At 40.5% G+C, this 17,830-nt stretch overlaps 1 pseudogene; it reads left to right on the top strand.

Annotated features, from left to right (window-relative positions):
• The first annotated feature begins 4,669 nt into the window (after positions 1–4,669).
• On the top strand, positions 4,670–5,441 carry LOC110258947 (annotated as a pseudogene).
• Positions 5,442–17,830: the final 12,389 nt, after the last annotated feature.

Here is a 17,830-nt window from a genome sequence, read left to right on the forward strand (position 1 = left end):
TAAGAATCCAGAATTGCCATGAGCTATGTAGATCATAGACATGGCTCAGAACCAGCATTGTTGTGGCTGTGGCATAGGCCAGCAGCTACAGAACTGATTGGCCCCCTAGCATGGGAACCACCATATGCCCTGGGTGGGGTCCTAGAAAAGACAAAAAAAATTAAAAAGTAAATATTTTTTTTAATATCAAGAAAATAAAAAAACAAAATTAAAAATTATAAACTGTCTTAGTGAAATTAATTATTAATAACAGATTGAACCATATGTTATTTAAGCTGAATGATAGGAGAATAGGCATTAATTTTATTAACATTATTAATAGACCATGAATGTTGCATATACTCAATTATATGTAGCATATATTTAAATAAGAACAAATGAACTAATCCAGAAATTTACTTTTATGAATAAATTATTAGGTATCTTTGGCCCAAGGTGAAATCTAAATATTTTTCACATCTCAGTTCTCTGAGATCATTAAATAAGAATGTTTCCTCTTCTATATGATATTTAAAACAATGATTGTGACATCTGATCTTGTCTCTTCTTATTTTTTACTTATTTCCTGAGACCTAATGTATTTCACCCATGGGGACAGGACTAATTAGGAAGCATAGATGCCATGAACAGAGGATGGATCATAGCAGCTCCTCACCTAGGAGAGAAACTAGGGTGCAGCCGTGGAGACCAGCTTGGTACATCTGAATGGAATTATCATGGATTTTGCTGGGACACAGGGGTACAAAATCCAGAGGGGACAGCTGGCACACTGGACAATTGTCCGATCTCATCTCTAAATAGCAGGTGTGGGAATGGGAATCAGCAGACACTGCCTGTGAAAAGGTGCAGGAGGCCAGCTCCAGCAGCCAGGGAGTGTACACTTTCCCAATAGGAGATGGACTGTATCAGCAAATGTACATAGTGAGACAGCCTCCTTGTCCCTTCTTTCAGGGCACTGGACTGCTCAAATTTTATTGGCATAAGTGGTTGATTATATAGACAGCTTTTCACTACAGATTACATCAGAGTGTTAAAAGTACATTGGTTAACTATTACATGGTATAACAGCTATACATCATGTTCTAAGATCTTTATCTTAACTAAATTTAGTGGGTATGATTTAAGGGCAATTAGGTACAATACATCATGTTTTAAGATCTTTATCTTAACTAAAGTTAGTGAGTACAATTTAAGAGCAATTAGGTACAATATATCATGTGGAAAGGAGGAGACTCAGTACAAATCATCCCATGGCCAGCCAGTCTTTATAATTTGAAGAGATCACAGACACAGAATTTGGCATTCACAAATCTTATTTTTAGACTGGTGCTTATCTTTAAAGCATTATTGCAGGTAGACAGTATAAGACAATGTAAACCAACTTAACTAGCTATCACTTAAAAGCATTTAAAATCAAGGACAAAACTCACAGCTAGGTTTCTTGGATAATACATGTCTAACTTCTATGAACCTCATTAAAATCTTAACTCTAAAGTTTACTATATAACTAGTTAGTAGATAAACACTATGTTTTAACTAAGTTGGATTTAAATAGGGGAAAGTCCTTCAGGATGAAATTCTTATTATATTATTGTTGTAACTTTGTTAAATCACAAATTGCCACAGGAAAACAAGAATGGAAAATAAGAATAATAAGCAAATAATCAGGAAAGACTGAGGAAAACTGAATAACAAATAAAACAGGAAAGACTAGGTCACCCAAGAAACATTCCATGTTCTCCAGCAAAAACATGGAAATTGTTTTCCCAGGAAAGCCCTGATTCCTTCCCATCAACATCAAAATGAGAGCTGTGTAACCTGAGGCCTGCCCTCAGCTTGTACCCTACAGGCAGGCTTCAGCCTGACCTCAGTTTTGCACCATACAGGCAGGCTTTTATCCTGACCAGAAACCCACATTTGGCATGCACCATTCAGGCAGGCTTTTATCCTGAGCAGAAGCCCACCTTCAGTTTGTACCATTCAGGTGAACTCCCTTCCCTGGTTAGGAACTTGCCTTCAGGTTTTTCTGCCATCAGGCAAGATACTTTTTTCAAGTCCCTGCATCTCAGCTCTCCGCAAAAAGGCAGCTCCTCCTGGCTCCTGAGCCTGGGACATCACCAAGTGACCTGAGTCTTCATCTCTCTGGTTGCTACACACAAGAAAGGGCTCTGTGACTCCAGCCATGTCTTCCTGGGGAGACAATGGTACATTGAACCCAAGTTCCTTCATGCAAGTGTCACAGACCGAGGCTGGAGAGCACCTTCAGATGAGGATAGAGGCACAGGGAAGGGGACAGTAAGCAGAGTCTACCTAAGGCCACATGTGTGCAGGTGCACTCAAATGCAAATACACATGCACAAACACAGCCCATGGAGCCTCTGCCTCTTCATTTTTGCCTTCTCTTCTATATCCCTCTCTGCCATATGTTTTCTGGATCTTCTGATCACTGTGCAGGGCATCTAGTCTGGGATTCATCACACCCCTGAAGGTACAGACTGAAGGCTTTGTGGAGAATGGGTCTCATACCACCCTTCCACGAGCCCCACCAGTGACCAGGACATAGCACTTGTGCAATCAACAAGCATAATTCATTCTCAGTCCACTGGAAAAATCATGCTTCCCAGAATCTCTCTCAGCCACAATACCATGTCATCACCACTAATTTACTCCTCTACTTCCACTTAAAGTTATCTACTCCTCTACATCCTTTATTTTTCATAAAATTTGATCCAGCAAATAACTCTCTAAGTTAGAGTTATTTATTCATATGATATAAGATGGAGGCTCTTATGATTAGGTTATTTAACCCAGTAAATTTGACTTGGTTTCCAGATGCCAAAATAAATCTTTTGTGATGGATATTTGAGTAGGGAGCAAAGCTTTCCAGTGTGGAGCTGCTGGGCTGATGATACTGGTGATGATGGTGCTCATGATGATGCAGTGACCAGGGCCACAAAACAACACAACAGTTTTATTTTTAAAGGATGTTTCATGATGACAATAATTAAATATTTCAATTATTTAATATTTTTATTAAAATATTTTAAAATAATAATAATAAGAGATCATATTTAATGAGTGCTTCATATTTGTCAGTTTTGATCTAAATATTATGTCATCATTATCAAATTTACTCCTCATAACCACTTTATACAGTGAATGCCAGCATTATTCTACCTGAGCCAATGAAGAAACTAAACCTGAAAAAGAAGTTTGTGACTTTCTCAAGATCTAGTGAAGAGTAAAGAGAGGGGGGAAATTGAAGACTCCAGAGGTATCTTATATTTTCACTCATGACCCTAAACAAACACGGCTACCACTGACTGATCACATTGTCCTCCAACACCATCACACAGGTCACTTAAATTCCACATCTTAACTGCACATCATGATTCATGAAGATACTGACACATGTTCCAGCCTTTGGCCTCCTCAACAATACTATCAGGTAGGGGTATTAGCTATATCTTACAGAAGAGAAAGGCAAACCTCAAAGGGAGTAAAACTTCCCCAATTGAAAAGGCACATGAGGAACAGAGCAGTAAGGCAGGTCACCCAGAGCTTTGTCACCACATCCTGTGTCCCATGTTCACACTTCATCACCAGTAACTAACAATGACAGTAACATCACTGCCCTTGTTAGCAGCCTACCCTCTACATACATTATTTCAGGAATGATGGCAGTGAGTCTATGAGGTAGATACACATGGTACAAAACGAGAATCAGAGATTCAGTGGGAATTAATTAACAAAAGACAGATTGAGCATAAAGAGCACAACTGATTCCCACCCCATTTGCAGAGGCCAAAGCCCAGGTATTCAAACAAAAGATGAGGAGGAGGAAGTTGAAGAACAAAAATGAAATTGGTCTGCCTTTAATGATAACGTGCTTTTCAGTTTGCAGGGTTCTCCTAGGCACACATTCACAGAAGAGTCTTCAAAGGAAAGGGGGGCCAGAACATTGCAAGCACAGCTAGAGACCCCTAAGGCCCAGCAGTCTCATCTCTGAAGAGTCTATTCTTTCTTCCATCTCCCCTGATATGTGCACACACACACAGAGACACACACACCAACTCACACACACTCACACATACACATAGATACTGATATTGCACAATAAATCCTAGTATATACAAGAATTCAAAGGTGAGCATAGCAATAAGAAATTGAAATGAGAATTCTCTAACTCCTTTTAAGGGAAGTAAATGGGAAACATTTTTCTAGAGGAACCTCAGTCCAGTTTCATTCAGAACATCCATGGGGAAAACTTGCCACATTGCAGGAGTCCAGACCTAAAACTACATTCTAACCTGATGCCTCCTTATCAGAGTCCACTGTCCTCCTATTTGAACATGTTGAAACTCAGTAGTTACACATACTAGTGAATCTTTGTGACATTTTCAAGTAATAGAGAAAAGTAGATCAAAGTCCCTGGACTCTGTAATATTGATAGCCTATCTTTATTTGAGGAATATTTTGCTCTAATTCCTCTAATTTAGAAGGAAATTAGAAAATGATCCAGCATCTCTGACTTCCTGCTCCTGGGCTTCTCTCCATACCCAGACCAGCAGCCTCTCCTGTTTGGGCTCTTCCTGGCCATGTACCTGGTCACTGTTCTGGGGAACATGTGCATCATCCTGGCCATTGGCTCTGACCCTCACCTCTACACCCCATGTACTTCTTCCTGGCCAACCTGTCCTTCATTGACACCTGCTTCTCCTGCACCATTGTCCCCAAGGTGCTGGTCAACATCCAGACACAGCACCACACCATCTCCTACACTGGGTGCCTCAAGTAAAGATACTTCTTCATGGCATTAACCCTGCTGCATGACTTCCTGCTGATTGTGATGGCATATGACTTCTACATGGCCATCTGCCTCTCTTTTCACTACACAAATATCATGTGTGCCCAGTGCTGCCTGCTACTGGTCACAACATCCTGGCTCTGCACCAACCTCCTTGCCTTCTCACCTACTCTCCTCATGTCTCAGTTCTCCTTCTGTGCCTCCCTTTCCATCCCACAATTCTTCTGCAATTTTCTCTCACTCCTCCACCTTGCCTGCTCAGACATCCACATCTTTCATGTCATGATGTTTGCAAAGGCAGCATTGCTCAGGTGTTGTCCCTCTCACCTATGTCATGGTCTCAAGCCCACTTCATCCACACCATCCTCAGAATCCTCTCTCCTGGGGGAAAGCACAAACTCTTCTCTATCTGTGGCAGTCATCTGACAGTCATCACATTCTCCTCTATGCAACCCTCTTTCTGGTGTATTTACATCCCTCATCCTCCTACCCTGCAGACACTGGGATGGTAGCTTTTGTGATATATACAGTGGTCATGCCCATGCTGAACCTCTTTATCTACCTCCTGAGGAACAGGGGCATGAAAGAGGCCTTGTGGAGACTTGCTGGGTGTGGAAGATATTCCACCCCGTAAAAAGTCCTTCCCTAAAGTAAAGGCCCAGACTTTCAATGTACCACTTTCCCTCATTCAAGACAGGATGGACACTTTGCCTTCCAAGCGAATACAAGCAAATGAAGACTGAGACTTTTGCAGGGCTGAAATAGGGCCAATTGACCAAGGTCAGAACTGCAGTCTGTAGAGAGGAAATGAAGAGCAGTCCCTAGTGGGTGACCAGATGTGTGGGTATATGGATTCAGGCAGATTCAACCCAGAGTTTGGAATATCAAAAATGCCAGCAAACAGTTGGCTTCTAGAAGGACTCTCAATAGAAGCACAATGTAGGTCTATAAATTCATCCACAAGAGCCACAAATTCTGGAAAGATTTAGGCATGTCAAGGCCTCAGCCAACTCATTGGTCTCTGGAACCAATTCTGACCCTGCCTCAGAAGAAACTCACTCATGGGGACTGGCATAAACATGGAGACTATCACACCAAGTAGGCAGAATCTGTGTGTGGCCTGGGAGGGCCGCAATAGTCTATAAAAGGAAACAAAGATGAAGAGATGTGTCCAAGATCACATATCTGGGCTGAGATTTTTGTCTCTGGTAAGCGATTTTGATTGCCATGAGCTGAGGTGTAGGTCACAGACGCAGCTCGGATCTGACATTGCTCTGGTACACGTAGGCTGGTGGCTACAGCTCCAACTGGACCCCTAGCCTGGGAACATCCATATGCTGCAGGAGTGGCCCTATAAAAGGCAAACAAAAGACAAAAAATTCAGAGATACAGCTGCCAGACTACACCACAGATACAGCAATGTGGGATCCAAACCTCATCTGTGACCTGTACCACAGCTCACAGCAATGCCTGATCCTTAACCCACTGAGCAAGGCCAGGGATTGAACCCACAACCTCATGGTTCCTAGTTGGATTCATTTCTGCTGCACCACAATGGGAAATCCCTGTAAATATATTTTGTTTATTCTTCTTAATAATTTATTCATGATGCTTCACTCTTTTAAAGACTTGTGTAAGTTCTTTATATTAAATATTTTAAACTTTGCACTCTCACACTCCTAGTGCAATCTTTCCCCAGTCACCTTTCATCCTTCATTTTTCTTTTTGATTTGTTGACCTAAATGGGTTTTTAGTTTACAAAAAAATGAAACCTATAAAAAAATTCCTCCTTGTGACTCTTCTGCTAGTATTATCATCGGAAATCCTTCTCTGGGTAGAGTTCATGTGAAAAATAAATTGTTTTTTTTTTTTTTTCATTTTAGTAAGATGTGTTATATTTTAAGAAGAGTCTTACTGATATATAATTCATCTACCATAAAATTCATTTTAAACTCCATAATTAAGTGGCTTTTAGTATGTGGTGTATTATTTATTTATTTATTGGCTGCACCCACAGCATGCATAAGTTCCTAGTTCAGGCATCAAACCTATGGCACAGTAGTGACCTGAGCCACAGCAGGGACAACACTGGATCCTCAAGCTACTCTACCACCAGGGAACTCAAGTATGTTATTTTTCTTTTTACTGAAACAATACATGACTTTTAGAATGATATTACATATTTAAGTGGCTCTCCTCCTTACACATCTCACTCTTTTCCAGAATTTCATTTAACTTCCCTCGTGGTGCAGGGAGTTAAGTATCCACCTTTGCCACAGCTGTGGTACAGGTTATAATTACAACACAGGTTCAGTCCTTGGCTTGGAAACTTCCACATACCATACATGTGGAGAAAAAAATAGTTTCCTAACCATTTCATATTCCATAATTATTCACATCCAGGATGCTTACTATAATGGGGATCTCATTCACTCATATATAGCATATACATTTTCCCTCGGGGCCTTTATTTATAATATTATTTCCTCCTCTGTGTTACTTTACAACAAGCCCACCCAGTTTAAGTGCCATGTCATCTTCAAAAAGTACCCTCACACCAGCCCACTCTAATCATCAGACAGGATCTCTTTTTCCTGTCTCCACTATCCCATTAGCTAGTATTTCTATTCCTGCCCTTCTAAGATCAAGAATAACAATAACTCTTGCCACTTCCATTTAACATTGTACTAGAGGTTCCAATCAGCATGTCTAAGTAAAAGGAAAGAGAAGGCATCTAGGTTGTAAAGAAGGAAAATCATCTCTACTTGTAAATAGCAGATGATATATATTTTTAAATTCTTAAGAAATCAACCCCCCAAAAAAACCTAGTAGATATAATAAATGGTCTGAATTCAATACGATCCCCATTAAAAATCTCAGCTTTTTATTTTTTTGCAGAAAATGACAAGCTTATCCTAAAGTTCACATGGAAATGCAATAGAAACAGAATAACCAATACATTCTCAAAAAAGAAGACTAAAGTTGGTAGAGTCACACTTCCCTATTTCAAAACTTGCAACTAACTAAATAAATAAGTACTAATTCATGCTTAGTACTTCACATGAAAAGATGCCCAACATTGCTAAGCATTGCACAAATGCATATCAAACTGCAATGAGCTATCACTTCACACCTGTCAGAACGGCAGTCATCAAAAATAATGTAAAAAAAATGTTGGCAAGAATGTGGGGAAAAGGGAACCCTGGTGCACTGTTGGTGGGACTGTAAATTGGTGTAGCCATTATGGAAAACAGTATAGTAGATTCTACAAAAACTGAAATATATCTACCCAATGACCCAACAATTCCACTCTTGGGTGAATAACCGCCCCCCAAAAACAAACACACACAAAAAAAACCAAAGCACTAATTCAAAAAGATACATACACCCCAATATTCATAGCAGCATAACTTACAATGGACAAGATATGGAAGCAACCTAAGTGTCCCTCAACAGATGAATAGACATACACACACACACACACACACACACACACACACACACATATATATATATACATACACAATGGACTACTAATCAGCCATAAAGAAAATGAAATTGTGCCATTTGCAGCACCATGGATGGTATTGGAGGGCATTATGCTAAGTGAAAAATGTCAGAAAAAGACAACTAATATATGACATCGCTTATATATGGAATCTTAAAAGTACAAAATGCTAGAGAACATAGCATAGAAGAAGTAGACTCACAGATATAGAGAAAAAATTAGTGGTCACCAGCGAGGAGAGGGAAGAGGGGAGGAGTAAGATCAGTTCAGAAGATTAAAATCTAGACACTAATAGGTAAAAAATAAGCCACATGGATATACTGTACATCTTGGGAATATAGCCAATATTTTATAATAACTATAAAGAGAGTATAACATTTAAAAATCATGAATCACTATATTGTACACATGTACATTATATAATTGTCATAGAGAAACTAGACTTCAATTAAAAAGGACAAGGCCATACTAGCATAATGCTAGACAAAGGAATATAATTGAGAGTCCACAAATAAACCTTCACATTTATGGGCAATTTATTTTCAAGAAGGCTTCCAGGGAAATTCAAGAGGTAAAGAAAACTGCTTTTGACAAACTGTGCCAATACAGCTGAATAGCCAGAAGTAGAGGAATGATGCTGGAGCTTCACCTCCCACTTCAGGCAAAAATTAACTCAAAAGGATGATAGGGCTCAATGTAAGAGCCTGAACTATAAGACACTTAGAGAAAAGCATGGGAGTGAGACTCTTGTGACCTTAGATTAGGCAACAGTTTCTTAGGTATGACTCCAAACTTCTTGTCTGAACAAGCAGTAATAGAAAAACTGGATCAACAGCAATTCAAAAAAATCACCAAGTTGTGTACTTCAAAAGATACCATCAAGAGAGGGAATAGACAAGCCACAGAAAGGTAGAAAATATATGCAAGTCATATAGTTAAGATATTTTTATAAGAATATATGAAGAACTCTTACACTTGAACAAAAAGACTAATAACCCAATTTTAAAATGAGCAAAGAATTTAAATAGATATTTTTTGAAATGCAAAAAATGGAAATGGCCAATTAGCACATGAACAATACTCAACATCATTAATTATCAGGGAACATAAATCAAAATCACAATGAGTTACCACTTCACTTCTACTAGGATGGTTCATTTTTTAAAAAATTTTTAATGGACAATATTGAAATGTTAGCAAGGAATGAGAGGAGGGTGAACCCTTCCATATTGGTAATAAGAACCTAAAATAATGCAGTGATTTCGGAAAGCATGGGCAGTTTCTCAAAAAGTTCAAACATAAGAGTTCCCATACCACACAGCAATTCCATTCCTAAGTATATAACTAGGAAAATCTGCATAAAACATAAAAGCCTGTACATGAATATTCATGGCAGCACTATTCATAATAACCAAAGAGCAGAAACCACCTGAAAAAGCACCTAATTGTTGAAATTTTTCTGTTAGCTATAGTATCAGTTCAGGCCCACAACAAACAAATGCCAAAACCTAATCAGGGGAAAAATATATTAGGGAAGATGCTTATGAAAGATAAAGAGCATAGGAAAGACCCACACACACAAGCCCCTGAACTCACATAAGGTATAATTCAGTTGCCATGGAGGAGGGGGACAGAAAACCTAGCTGTCTGTTTGCAAACCAGCCCCTGAAAAAAGAGCCAGCCACCATCCCCCCACCTCAGAAATGGCAGGAGTCAGTTTTCATAAGCAAGGGAACTTACAAGGCTTGTCTTGGTAGCCAAAAGCCGCTTTCCACTCTCGCTGGCCAGGATCTTGAAAGCTTTTACAGAGGCCTTCAGAGGGTTCAAACATGCATGTTGTCCAGAGAGTCCCAGCAACACACTGTTCCTTCAAGTCTGCCTCCTTGAAAAGCCTCTCAGCATGGGAACTGAGGGAAGAGTGTACATTTCAAGGACACAGGCAGGGTCAAGGTGCTTCCAGTCAGCCAAGTACAACTTGCAGGTCAATCAGCAGTCACCTCTTCTCTGTCCTCTCCATGACCTTTCTGGACGTAACTGAGCAGGACCCTAAGAGGTCTTCCTGGGAAAGGCTCCCCTCCCCTGCTGCACCCAATGTCCTGGGCCTGCTGCTTGTTTGTAGACAAATGTTAGATTCCTAGGCCTTCCCCAAGTTCCAAAGAATACATTTAATCAGAGAAGTGAGAAAAATAAGTAAAAAAAAAAAAAGAACAACCAATCCAGACAAAAAAATAATAATTTAGCCCCCAAATTCAAGGACATTTAGGTCTTCCTAAAGGGCTACAGGTAATATTCTGAGCCATATCTTTTGAGATGTTTGGCAGACACTGAAACCCCTACCAGGTGGGAAACATTAACTGCTCAAGACAAGCATGCGGACTGGGTAGAACACAAGGCTGATGATATTGACTCCTGATTATCTCACCACCAAGAAATTAGAGGAATGTCCCCCAGCTGGTCCTGCACCAGCAACCCTCTCCCTCACTCTGTCTTTAAAAACCTTTCCCTGAAAACCATTGAGTGTTATAAGCATTAGCCACCTTGGCACCCTGCAACAAATGCTGCCCTTTCCTTCACAGCAACCCAGTGTCAGGAGAGGCTTTATTGCCCACAGGTGAAAAGACTGAAATTTGGCTTGTTGACACCAACACTCAGGTGACCAGCTCATATCATCTCACATGTCTCCCTATTCTGCAATATGTCCTGAATCACCAGCAAGTGGTGTCACTGGCTTGGAGGTGGCTCGTTTGGTGGCTATCTGGCTGCATTTGGAGGCAGGTATCACAGCAACAGTGTAGGCTTGTGTAAGAAAAACACAGTTTAGGATAATGATTTCCAAATTAAGTAATGATTTTTCCACCATAAGCCCATGATCTGAATCACTTATTAAGTCCCCTCGGCTGGGGACTCAGGATAGTCACTTGAATCCTCATGTGATTTAATAAAATGATACATTCATAGACTCATCAGGTATGAACACACACCATTCTGGATAAAGACACAAGCTCAAGGCAGTGACAATGTTGTCCAGGCCATTTTTTCTTTGTTTGTTTGTTTTTGTATTTTTTTTGTCCACAGGCCAGGAATATGCCACAGCAGTGATAAAGTCAGTTGCTTAATGTGATGAATGACCAAGGAACTTCACCACTCAGGAGTTTGGTGGGTTGTCTGTATAATGTGATTGACATATAAAAAATACTCATGCCTAATATTGTTGTGCCTGCCCTTGGCCAGGTTTCTGGATCAGTACTTGTAATAGCAAACTGATCCATAGTAGTCTTAAAGAGAAAGACAGATACCATATAATATCACTTATATGTGGAACCTAAAATATGACATAAATGAACTCGACTGCAAAACAGAAAGAGACTGACAGACATAGAGAACAGACTTTTGGTTGCCAAGGGGGAAGTGGGTGGAGGAGAGATGGATTGGGAGTTTGGGATTAGCAGATGCAAACAATTATACATAAAATAGATAAAGAACAAGATCCTGCTGTATAGCACAGGGAATTATATTCAATATCCTGTGATAAATTAATGGAAAATATGAAATAGAACGTGTATATATGTATAACTGAAACATTTTGCTGGACAGTAGAAATGAACACAACGTTGGAGTTCCCATTGTAGCTCAGTAGGTTACAAACCTGACTAGTGTCCATAAGGATTCAGGTTTAATCCTGGCCTTGCTCAGTGGGTTAAAAATCCTGCATTGCTGTGGCTGTGGTATAGACTGGCAGCTACAGCTCGGATAAGGGCCCTGGCCTGGGAACTTCCATAAATATAAAGAAAGAGGCTGTGTGTTCAAGGCAAGAGGAAAATGTGAAGTGTTAGGCAACCCCCAGTAAGAATTTTTGTTGTGTAAAAGGTCATGAAGCATAAGAAAATTATGGAGTCCCAAGAATGGATTGGAGTCTGGGGTGGGGGCATGGAGAATGGATGGGAAAAAGGAGCCCAGGGGAGCATGACTGTCTTCCCCACACAGAGTCTGTTGACCCACTCAGTCAAACCTTGAAACTCCCTAGGCTCCAAAGCATGCATCATCCTGGGCTTTCACCTGCCACCAGCTGTCATGGACTCCCCAAAGGCTGTGGAGTGGGAGTCTCCATGGAGTTCAGGACAGCAGAGGGGAGAAGAGGAGTCAGCAGGCAAATAGAAACCCTACCCTCAGGTTCCAAGGAGAATACAAGTCCCCCAATTCTATATCTTGAGGGGGCATGTCCCTGCCACCTCCCCCTGCCATCATCACACCACAGTTGGACTGAAGCTGCTCCATTGGAAGTATGCTTCACCCACATCCAACTTCTAGGTATGTCCTACCAACGCCCTAACCCTGCACCATCGCAGTGACAGCAGCCTGAGACATATCAAATGTCTCTGTGCTGAGGAGGAATGAGCTAAGAACAGGAGCTCCTTAGGAAATGGGGAGGCCACACCCTGATAAAAACCAGGAGTCCAGCCTCACCATACTGCCCAGTGTTCATGAGTATAGTGGGGCCTGGGAAGAGAGGAGGAGTCAAATATAGTCGTCAACAGAGAGAAAAGAGCTAACAGGAGGAGGAGGCTGAGAACACTCCAGCAAGCTATAATCTTAAGATGTCATATCTGGGTGAGTTCCTGCTGTGGCTTTGTAGGTTAAGAACCAGCCATAGGGTTCATAAGGATATGGGTTTGATCCATGGCCACACTCAGTGGTTAAATATTCCACGTTGACATGAGCTGCAGCATAGGTCACAGATGCAGCTCAGATCATTGTTACTGTGGCTGTGGCATAGGCCTGCAGCCATATGTCTTATTCAGCCCCTAGCCTGGGAACTTTCATATGCCACAGGTATAACCTCAAAAATAAAATAAAGAGGAAAAATCTATGTTGGAACCTGGAATGCCTTCCAATTAAACTTAGGCTCTTGATACTGCAAGTGTGGTGCCCAAACCAGCAGCGTCAGTGTCTCCTGGGAGTTTGTTAGAAATGCAGAATCTTGGGTCCCTCCCCACGCTTCTGAGGCAGAACCTACATTTAACAAAAAACAAATCCAACCAGGAACCATGAGGTTGTGGGTTTGATCCCTGGCCTTGTTCAGTGGGTTAAAGATCTGACATTGGCCTGAGCTGTGGTGTAGGTCCCAGACACAGCTCAGATCTGGTATTGTTGTGGCTCTGGCATAGACAGGAAGCAACAGCTCCAATTAGACTCCTAGCCTGGGAACATCCATAGGCTGCAGGTGCAGCTCTAAAATGACAAAAGACAAAAAAAAAAAAAAAAGTTTGAGAAGCTCTGGTGCTCAGGAGTCCCAAATCAAGCTACATATCAGAATCACTTGGAATATATTTTACAAGTACAAATTTCTGAATCAGAGTTTCTGACCACTATTTAAAGATTCACTGTTAATTCCAGTGACAGAGGTCCACAGAGTAGACTGGAAACCCCTTATTTGGCCCAATCTGCTTCATCTGAAGATGAGATGACAGAGGCAAGACAGTGGCAACACTAATTTGGTAATCTTTTAAGAAGTATAATTAGGGTCTCTGCCTAGAGACAAAGAAAATGCATTTGAAGCCACATCTGAATTCAAGACTTAACTGCATTCCTTCATAGCTGTGTATCTTATCTCCTTCCTTCTTTGGAATTCCATCTTCTTTCCTTCAAGTGATTGCCCCTGAACGTCAAGATTACTCCTTATGGGCAGTAAGACAACAGAAAGAAATTAATGGAGAATTCACTCAATGTTTCATGCACACATACACACTACATAATAACAGCTTAACTAATGTTTTGATCCTTGCACCCCAACATTTCAAAGCAATTTCAAAGCCTTGAAGTCTCATGGTCCCCACTTTACAGATGCTCCTCACTTTGTGATGGTAAGTAATGTTTGCCTCCACATGAATAAATGGAAACACACAAGGGATTTTCTACCAGCTGGGTTCTGGATGCAGAACTTCAGCTGGCAAGCTGACTTCATTCATGGAGAATGTGAAGTTGGGTGGATCTGGAGGTCAACAGCTTTCTACCTGCAGACACTATCTGATGTATAGCAGTGATCCCCACCAAGGAGGAGGGGAAGACCCCTAAAATACTTTTTTTCTAAAATACTGTATCACAAAGAGTGGAGGAAAGAATTAGGCATTGTCCCAATTGCTCAGGTGAGGGAGAACATCACTTAGATAAATATAAAATGATGAGGTAGGGTTATAATAGAGAGAACCCAGTCACTGGGGTTCCAGAATGAAAGGTTGCATGGTTGGATGTTCAGATAAAGTCTCCTGGGAAAAGGTGATGATCACTGAGCTGAGTCTTAACAGATAATAAGCCTAGAAGTTAAGGATTCGGTGTTGTCACTGTTGGGTCTCAAGGTACTACTGTGGCATGGTTCTCCTAGACAGGGAACTTCTGCATTCCACAGATGTGGCCAAAAAAAAGATAAGGGGCCTCTGAGAGGTAATTAGTTTTAGATATGGTCAGAAGGGTGGGGTCCTCATGATGGAATTAGTGCCCTTAGAAAAGGAGTAGAGACAAACTGCTCTGTCTCTGTCCACCATATGAGATAACGTAAGAAGGCAGGCATCAGCAATCTGAAATTGGGTCCTCACCAGAATCCAACCATCATGACACCCTGATCTTGGGTTTCTTAGCCTCCAGAACTGCAGAGAATAAATGTCTTTTGATTAAGCTACCCACTCTATGGTAATTTCTGACAGCAGCCCAAGCAATCTAAGACATAGGGTATGTATGTTTGTGGGCAGTTCATTGCTAAATTGTCCTCCAAATTGCTCAGTTTATTTTCTACCAGCACAACCTCACTAATATATGATATAATCCATTTTTGTTTCATTGTTAAAGCTGCACCCATAGCATACGGAAGTCTCAGGCTAGGGTTTGATTCACAGCTACAGCAGCCAGCCTATACCACAGCCACAGCAACTCAGGATCCAAGCTGTGTCTGTGACCTACACCACAGCTTAAGGCAAGACCAAATCCTTAACCCACTGAGCAATGCAAAGGATCAAATCTAAATCCTCATGGATACTAGTTGGGTTTGTTATATCTAAGCCATAATGGGAGCTCAATATAATCAAGTTTTTTTTAATCCAAATTGTGCTCTGGAGTAAGCTCTTCATTACCCTCACCAGTCCCCAGGAAAGGTCCCAAACATTTAAACTTTTTTTTTCATCCACAATAGCATCATGTGGAAGTACCAGGCTGGGGATCCAACCTGCACCACAGCAGTGACCTGAGCCAGGGCAGTGACCTGAGCCAGAGCAGTGACAACACCAGGTTCTTAACCTGCTGAGCCATCAAGGAGCTATTAAACTCCTCTTAAAGGAAAGAACAAGAGCATTTATTCAGTTCCAGATGCCACACATTGGAGCATATTACGGAGATATTACATCTTCCACTTACAATGAGAAAACAGCCTATAGAAAGTGAAGTGACCTGCCCTAAATTACACACCAGAAAGTGATAGAGCCCAGACTTAAAGCCAAGTCTGCATGCTATTAACATTCACTTTCTTTTCACTTTCATATATATTCAACTAATACTTGTTGAGCACTTATTACATATTAGACCCTGGAGGGAAAAATATGACCATGACAAGATAAAAAGGAGAACATTTTGAAGGCCAAGTGGGTGAGGAAGAAGTACATGGGGATGTGAGGGTAAGAGCTAGCCTGATGAGCAGGATGATGAGCATTTTCCCCAGCACTGTGGTCAGATATATGCCCAGGAACAGGGCAAAGAAGATGCCCTGCTGTTCTGGCCAATTGGGTAGCCCCAGGAGGAAGAACTCAGACACACAGCTCTGGTTCTCCCTCCTCATGCTGTTCCTGCCTCAGCTGGGAATTGGCAAAAGTGGGAAATATCAATGAACATGCCTTAATATTATAGTCATGTGCTTTGTACTTTGAAAAGTCTTAATTTTGGCTACATTTCCCTTTATTTCTCTTAATTGTTGGTGAATGAATCATGAATCAGTCTTTCATATTCTGGCCTCAATAATATATCAAACTCTAACATTAACCTAGTTTTTTCCTAATGAAACCAACAGGCATTTGTTCTTCATTCAATAAATAATTATTGAACAACAGCTTTCTCCCATATTGAGTACAGAGGAATCAACAAGAACTGAGAAGTCTCTGTGTTCAAATTTACATCTTTGCATCAAGAGAGGTTTAAAACTCTTTACAAAATATGTCACATAATTGTGATTGTGGTTTTGTCTTTTTCTCCTTTTAGATATGTCAGTTTTTGATTATATATTTTTGATACTTTGTTATTGAGAACACACCGATTAAACATCATGTTCTGCTGCTTGTAGACTGATTATTCTCTGTAAGATGTGCTGAAATTGGCCTGCATTGGCTTCAAGCTTATCATGAACATATCTTTCCAACTCCTCAGTAATGACACCATGCTGGTGGATTGAAATCAACTACAACGTGCATAATTGCACAATGGAAATTGGCTAATGCTACAAAGTAATACTCTCCTATGATAGAAAGCCATTTCATATTCATTGAACAGCACACCATTGCATTTATAGTTGAGAGGAGATTTCTCATTAGACACGACTCCTTCCTCTGATATTAGCTTAGATATACAAGCTTTCTTTTACTGTGTTTACGTGTATTTGTTTTCCAGCACTTTAAACTTTCTTATGTCCTTATATCTGGAAAGTGTTAGTTCTTAGCAGTGTAAAGTTGGGTTCTGGTCATTGTGTGCAGGTTGACCATCATTATATTTCTGCAGAATTTGATCTATTAACATCCAATATAATCAGAAGGTATTTGAATTTGTTTTCCATGTTTCTATGTTTTCTACTTGAGACATCTGATGTCATATACTTGATTCTCTTTATCTCTTTTGCTTAATATATATGTATTTTGTCATTCCATATTCCCTCCATTAACTTATTAATCCTACATCATTACTATTTTATAATTATTTTCTGTGCTTTATGTAGAGATGACATCTTGCTTTTTCTTAAGAAAAATTCTTGTGCTGTAATGTGAAAGCCAATATGAAATTTATCATTTTTAATGTCTTTTCTAGGGCTGCACCCACAGCCTATGAGGTTCCCAGGCTAGAGGTCTAATTGGAGCTGTAGCCCCCACCCTAAGCCACAACCACAGAAACTCCAGATCCAAGCTGCATCTGCAAACTACACCACAGCTCATGGCAACACTGATCCTTAACCCACTGGGCAAGGCCAGGGTTTGAACCCACCATCTCATGGTTCCTAGTTGGATTTGTTAAACTACTGAGCCATGAAGGGAACTCCTGAAATTTACCATTTAAACCATTTAAATTATACAGTTAGGTGGCATTTATTACATTTATCACAGCTATTTTATTCTAGGACTTCAAAAGGAAACTATGGAATATCAATGTCATTGAGTACTTCACAGATATGAAAAAATAATGACAAGGTACATATGAATCTATATGGAAGGTTTTCCATGATATATTTTTAAATGGAAAAAAGCAATGTATCAAAGAACATATCACATGCTACT

This window comes from Sus scrofa, unplaced genomic scaffold, assembly GCF_000003025.6.
Source record: "Sus scrofa isolate TJ Tabasco breed Duroc unplaced genomic scaffold, Sscrofa11.1 Contig59, whole genome shotgun sequence".
Classification (NCBI taxonomy): domain Eukaryota; kingdom Metazoa; phylum Chordata; class Mammalia; order Artiodactyla; family Suidae; genus Sus; species Sus scrofa.